Below are 7601 nucleotides of genomic sequence, written 5' to 3' on the forward strand. Positions count from 1 at the left end.
CCATGGTGAAAACGAATCGTGTGATGCTGATGTTGCAATGTTGTCACATGCTTTGCTACCTGAAGCATGTTGTACTACAAGGTGTGTGATGTACTTGTCATCATAGAGCGTGATAAAGTTGACCTATCTATTTTTTGCGCTTTTACGTTAATTTACATCTACCCATTTGGACATGATGTGACGAGTGTAATGCTGTCACTACACTCGGCGTTACATTTTGTTTGTGTTTGAATCCGCATTCATTACGCTTTACTTGCTTGCCTCGCCTGCGTATTCATGCTTGCACAGAAGTTCTGATACACCTAGCACAAGAGATGGCTAGCAAGCATATTGCCTCGCTCCTACCAATGTACACTGAGCGTCCGAATGCAGAGGATGCGGCGGTTGCGTTCATTCTGGCGTGTTTTATGAATATTTTGCGCACCTTTTGCTGATGGTGACCATGAGTACAGAGTGCCAATCATATGTATTGCTTCCTTCAAGTCTGTCATGACTATGATGGGTCAAGGGATGTTTTTATTTCGTATTTCATGTGATATTTAAAGAAAAGGCTGCACTTTCACGTTGCTACCGCGTTTCATGTTCCACTAGGAAAGAAGTACTTTGTGCCAATTTCCCATTACTGTAACCACCAACTATGGCAAAACAAACACATGTTTGGACATGAGTAGAAAGTAACAACTGCTGCATCTACAGAAAGTGGCATATCACAGGATGCACACAACACATACAAGCTGTTGTAGCGTCGTATTTCTAATGTTACACGAGGAAAGAAGCACTTTGTGATGTGCATATTGCATAAAACAATGCTAGCTTGGGAGCAGCAGCGAATGCAGTTCTTCACAGATGAAGGGGCATGAAGCATTGCCTTACGACTGCTTCACGAGTACTACTGTTAATAAGTGGCAGACTTGGAGACTCTTGCATAGTGACGAGGGTACAATTGTTTCCGCGGCTGTGGCATTCAATCTAAAGGATTATTTGTATAAGTGTACATCATCATCATCATCCTGGTTACGCCCGCTGCGGGGCAAAGGCCTCTCCCATACTTCTCCGACTACCCCGGTCATGTACTAATTGTGGCCATGTTGTACCTGCAAACTTCTTAATCTCATCCGCCCACCTAACTTTCTGCCGCCCCCTGCTACGCTTCCCTTCCCTTGGAATCCATTCCGTAACTCTTAATCATCATCATCATCATCAGCCTCGTTATGCCCACTGCAGGGCAAATGCCTCTCCCATACTTCTCCAACAACCCCGGTCATGTACTAATTGTGGCCATGTCGTCCCTGAAAACTTCCTAATCTCATCCGCCCACCTAACGTTCTGCCGGCCCCTGCTACGCTTCCCTTTCCTTGGAATCCATGCCGTAACTCTCAATGACCACCGGTTATCTTCCCTCCTCATTACGTGTCCTGCCCATGCCCATTTCTTTTTCTTGTTTTCAACTAAGATATCATTAACTCGCGTTTGTTCCTTCACCCAATCTGCTCTTTTCTTATCCCGTAACGTTACACCTATCATTCTTCTTTCCATGGCTCGTTGCGTCGTCCTCAATTTAAGTAGAACCCTTTTCGTAAGCCTCCAGGTTTCTGCCCCGTACGTGAGTACTGGTAAGACACAGCTGTTATAAACCTTTCTCTTAAGGGATAATGGCAACCTGATGTTCATGATCTGAGAATGCCTGCCAAACGCGCCCCAGTCCATTCTAATTCTTCTGATTATTTTAGTCTCATGATCCGGATCCCCACTCACTACCTGTCCTAAGTAGATGTATTCCCTTACCACTTCCAGTGCCTCACTACCTATCGTAAACTGCTGTTCTCCTCCGAGACTGTTAAACATTACTTTAGTTTTCTGCAAATTAATTTTTAGACCCACCCTTCGGCTTTGCCTCTCCAGGTCAGTGATCATGCGTTGCAGCTGGTCCCATGAGTTACTAAGCAAGGCAATATCATCAGCGAATCGCAAGTTACTAAGGTATTCTCCATTAACTCTTATCCCCAATTCTTCCCAATCGAGGTCTCTGAATACCTCCTGTAAACATGCTGTGAATAGCATTGGAGAGATCGTATCTCCCTGCCTGACGCCTTTCTTTATTGGGATTTTGTTGCTTTCTTTATGGCGGACTACAATGGCTGTGGAGCCGCTATAGATATCTTTCAGTATTTTTACATACGGCTCGTCTACACCCCGATTCTGCAATGCCTCCATGACTGCTGAGGTTTCGACTGAATCAAACGCTTTCTCGTAATCAATGAAATCTATATATAAAGGTTGGTTATATTCCGCACACTTTTCTATCACCTGATTGATAGTGTGAATATGGTCTATTGTTGAGTAGCCTTTACGGAATCCTGCCTGGTCCTTTGGTTGACGGAAGTCTAAGGTGTTCCTGATTCTATTTGCAATTACCTTAGTAAATACTTTGTAGGCAACGGACAGTAAGCTGATCGGTCTATAATTTTTCAAGTCTTTGGCGAAACGAAGTGTACTTCGTTTGTGTTTAAATTATCATAATCTGTCGGATGTGTGGATTTGGAACATTGACCATCCGTATGGAGGTGCACTTGTTGTGTATACAAATTTTTTAATGTATTTTCCGCTGTACAAACACAGCCCTGTGATAGCCTAAGGGCACTGCACTTTGTATAAATAAATTATGTATTATGAAAACTCACCATTCCTGTGTCCTTCAGAAAAGGTTGACAACGGCGCTGCGCTGCTGCCTTCCTCTGAGGAACACGTCATGTGGTGCCAGCACCTGGATGTCTCCTGGCTCATCTGGCTCCTCAGCTGGTGGCACTTCCCCACCATAATCGCCCAATGTCCAGTCGCCCGCGTCCAAGGCAATGTTATGGAGAGCAACGCATGCATAAATGATTTGCGCTGCTCTATCGGGGCTGTATAGCAATGTCCGAAGGCGCTGCAAGCAGCGGAACTTGCTTTTCAACACCCCGATACATCTCTCCACAACATTGCGCATGGATGCGTGCTCCTGGTTGTAGTGGCCTTCAGAGGTGGTGCCGGCATGGCTGCCAGGTACTGGAACAAGCAGCCATGGCTCGAGAGGATATCCTGAGTCTCCTATTACAGAAAGTGACAGCTGAGTGCTCTGCCCTAGTTAGGGGTACGCATTACGAATACTAACCAAGCAGATACTCGCCAGGCTGCAGTTGCGCGGCTAGGCGTGCACGCAGTGGGTTATGCTGCCACACCCAAGAGCCATGGCACGAACCAGGGAACCGGGAGTCCACAACAAGAATGCGAATTTCCGCGTTGCACACCTGCAATGGGGAGCAATACAAATTAGCGCGGCAGATATGCTCGAAATCCGTTTTGCCATTCATATGCACAAAAGAATACACGTACGCTGGTACAAGTAGCAGACTGTTTCAGCCATAGGCGTGCACAGGGTCTTGCAATTGGGGGGGGGGGCAATGCGCCCCCCCCCCATTGTGTGGACGCCTATGGTTCGCACTAATTGATAGGTAAATGAAAACTCGAGGCCCGATATTGCGCAAGAACCCCCATACGAGCCAAAGCCAGCCCATGCAATGGTTGTAAGTACTTCCGTGTTGAAAATGCTTCCATCGTGTCTTCCCCACAGTATATCCATTTCTGCTAAGGCTGCTGCCCATTTAAAACACAATTTTGGAACGGCAGACTGATTATGCACAACACATGGCACTCATCATTACTCCCGACATGGCAGATTTCAACGAGCTCGTAAACAGTTCCCCGCATGTCCTCTTTTAATCGTTACATTACGTGTTATGCCAGCTTGGGCATTAAAGTGAGCAATTGCAACTATGGGCGAGTAAAAATGGCAACCACAGTTTGAAGTAAAACATTCCAACGGTACTTACGACCATGACGTTTAGGGCGTAATAACCCTTTCTCGACATGAAGCTCGCCGTGTCAGCCGGGCTGAGTCCCTCTGGCTTCATAATGGCGATCAATGTGCCATCGACGCACGCTAGCACGCCTGGAATGGCGCCGCGTCGCGCAAACGCCGCCTTTGCCTCATCCTTGGAAGCCGGTGTCAATGGGAATTCCACCAACTTTCTCCGGGCAGACACGGAAACGATGGCCCCCGTCACCTCGTGAATGGTGCTGCTCACGACCGACTGTGCCATGCCTACGTGGTCCTCGCGACCAGCGCTTCTCTGGAAGCTTCCGGTGCCGAAGAATCGCAGCGCGCACAACACCTTCCTTTCTGTGGAAAGGCCACTGGCTCGCTGGCATGCAATGATGGGGTCAAGCTCGTCGCACAAGCTACGCACTGTTCGTTTGGACAGACGAAAATACTGCCGGAACTCTTCTTCCGTCAACTCTTCAAATGCATCATCTACCTCGGGTCGTCGTCTCTGCGCGACTGCAGCAGCCGCGCAGGCGACACGAAAAGGCACGGCAGAGAAAAACGTCATGTTCTCCAACTGTTGGGAGCGCGGAATCGGATTGAACCGGATACGAAACATGCTAACTGTTCCAAGCACTTACGTTCTCATCCAATCCAAGCCGTCTGGTAGCCGTTCTAATCCGTTCTATCGTTCCGGACGGACTCTCCGTCCGTTCCGTCCGTTAGCAGACGACACGGAATGATTGACAGCAGCAAGACGTCACGGCTCACGTGACAATTGACGCCATGGCGTTCGTCGCGGTTCAAATTGACCAATGGTGTGCGGCTCAATGGAACGGACCGCCTCCGTTCTATTTTGGAACGCGTACAAGATCGCACCCCAGATGTAAGAACTTAATCTGTTCACTGGTGATATGCCGGAGACGGAAGTGCGCCTCAACCTGTAGGAGCCTGATACTGGGGCTGTTGGGCCAAAGTGGTGGCAGGTCGATGCGTTGGAACGCGGCCACCGCAGCACTGCCAGGTCTGGCGACCTCCTGGGCGTCATCAGCGGCAGGAAGAGCAGTAGAGCCGGCAGGATCCACGCTAGAGGGTCGGAGCTGCGTGTTCTTTACCGAGTCGCCAAATCTGTCGGAGCTAATGCGAGGAAGACCCAGCTCCGGCAGCGCTGTGATTTGAACTCTTCTTTTTATTTTTATATCGTACTGCGCACGCTGCGCGGCCGATTGATAACTTCCTCCTCCTTGATGGGCGCTGCACGCGGAACGAGTTGTGGCGTGCGGCCCGGGTCTGAGGCAAGGAGCACTACAAAGCCATTGTATTGCAAGTAACACAAATACAATGAGCAGCAGACCGTATACCACGGACGCTTTATTTACAAATCATTTAATACAGTTTCCCAGACGAAAAGGTACAATAATGTACACATACGCACAGGTTCATTACATCATAAGAAAATTAAGAAGAAAACCGTTCCTTACTTCCAAATGAACCCACAGAAGCATCACTGACGCATTCTGCGCCTTTTTTTCTCATCGCATGCGCATTGCCTCATCGATCTCAGCACGGTCCTCTATATCAACGGTGTAATCTGCACAGCCTCACCGACGGGGCTTCGAGCTCTCGCACCCGTTTTGACGTACGCAAAAATCCTCGCTGATTTTCCCCATCTTACGCAGCCGCATACCAGAGTCACCAGTGAAGCACTTCATCACTCACCACATCGCGACAACTGGTCTTTACTCGGCCCCGCCAACTGTCTGGAGAACGCCTCGCCATCGCTCGCCGCGAGTTTGAGCGCATGCTTGAACTCGACATTGTGCGTCTTTCCTCAAGCAATTAGGCATCGCCACTCCGCATGGTGCCAAAGAAAGATCCTGGCGACTGGACACCACGTGGGGATTACCGCGCTCTGAACGCCCACATCTTACCAGACCGCTATCCGCTTCCTCACATACAAGACTTCGCATCGAATTTGGCTGGGTGCGCTATGTTCTCTAAAATTGACTTAGTGAAAGCTCATCATCAAATTCCTGTGGAACCCGTCGACGTTCTGAAGACGGCCATTACCACCCCTTTTGGCCGTTCAAGTACATGAGGATGCCTTTTGGATTGCGCAACTTTGCACAGACTTTTCAGCGCACTATCAACGAGGCAACGCGAGGTCTTGACTTCTTGTTCGCCTACCTTGGTGATCACGAGGATGAAGCTCACTTGCGCACCCTTTTCGAACTACTTGATGATTGCGGTCTCTTCATTAATCTGCACAAGCGCACAAGTGCCTCGGGTTATTAGGTCGCCTTGTCACTCCACAAGGTATCCGGCCTCTCGCCAGCAAAGTGAAGGCAATTCAAGACTTTCCACCCCCGACTCCAGTAAAAGGACTCAAGGAATTACTGGGCCTACTCAACTTTCATCGCTGCTTTCTTCCGAAGTGTGCCAATTTTGTGAAGCCTCTGATTGACCTACTGGCTATCAAAAAAGGTTCGGCTGCCTCAAGGAGGAGAAAGTTAGCTCCAGGCCACGCAGCAGGCACAGTGCGATATAAAAAAGTAACAAGAACAGTTCAAAGCGCAATGCTGCCGGAGCTGAGCCTTCCTCGCATTAGCTCCAACAGTTTCACCAGGTAGGATTATATTAAAAAAATGCTATTAGCGTTTCCTCAAGTTATTTTCATCGTTCCTATCACTTTATCCCATCTAGAAATAAAATGGAGTAGCAAGGACCTCTCGGCCTGGTTCACTAGCAAAATGAAATCTGACCTGTCCGAACAGAAAATGGACATCACAATACCGGCCTTACCATTTTCACAGCTCAGAAGACGCCGCGCTTCGTGCGGGCAGCTGGCTTATGGGCACGCCAGCAATATCAGCCTGTTTCTCTGTTTCTCCTTTCGAATTGGAGCCAGACTTTCGTCTTGTAATGTCTTCTCACATTTTATTCTGGCGTGTTTCCATCCTCAGCGAAATGCATAGTCGGATATTCTCATTGGGGTTGACATCCCCTTCCTTATGTTTATTCACCATCTTCTGCCTTGTTCATACATTCCCCAGCAGTTATTGAAGAATGACGGCTCATAGATCAGTGATGCTAGTAAATACCACCACAGTCATCCTTACTCAATCTGTTATTTTCAAAAAGACTAGTTATACAAGAAAGTTCGATGCAAAAATGTTGAAGAAACCAGTACGAGTCGGGCGGGGTGATATGACGCTCTTTCTCTGACACTGGAGATGCCCTTCTTCAACTGGGGATTATTTACTGCTATGAAATCACCTGCCAAAGGTTTTCATCAAAACCTGAATATACAGTAACATGTGGCTTGCCCATGCATTAACGCAGGTGAAATTTCAATAAAAATGTGATCACTTCCAGCTACAAAAATGCCAGGAGCACAGATTTCCATACGGCGCAAAACACCTAGATACTATAGTGTAAGTCAAATTTATGGTATCCTACTTTCTTTCGCCGCACAAGGCTAATTTCTGCGCTCGAAATGATCATTCCAAAAAGAAAAAGAACTAGCAGTCTCCAGTGACTTTGATTCCTTGCGCTCACCTCTTCCGTTCTCAGTCCGCTTCTTTTAGAGCTGCTGCGCCATCTGCCTAGCGTTTAGAGGAGCACATAGTGACTCCTGGGTGGCTTGTGTTAGTAAGGCTCCAAGCTTTTCGGCCTAGGTAAGTCGTTGCGAAGGCCCCGGATGCAGCTCTTTGATCCTCCGTCCTCAATAGAGAACTTT

This window comes from Dermacentor andersoni, chromosome 1 (genome assembly GCF_023375885.2).
Source record: "Dermacentor andersoni chromosome 1, qqDerAnde1_hic_scaffold, whole genome shotgun sequence".
In the NCBI taxonomy this organism is placed as follows: Eukaryota; Metazoa; Arthropoda; class Arachnida; order Ixodida; family Ixodidae; genus Dermacentor; species Dermacentor andersoni.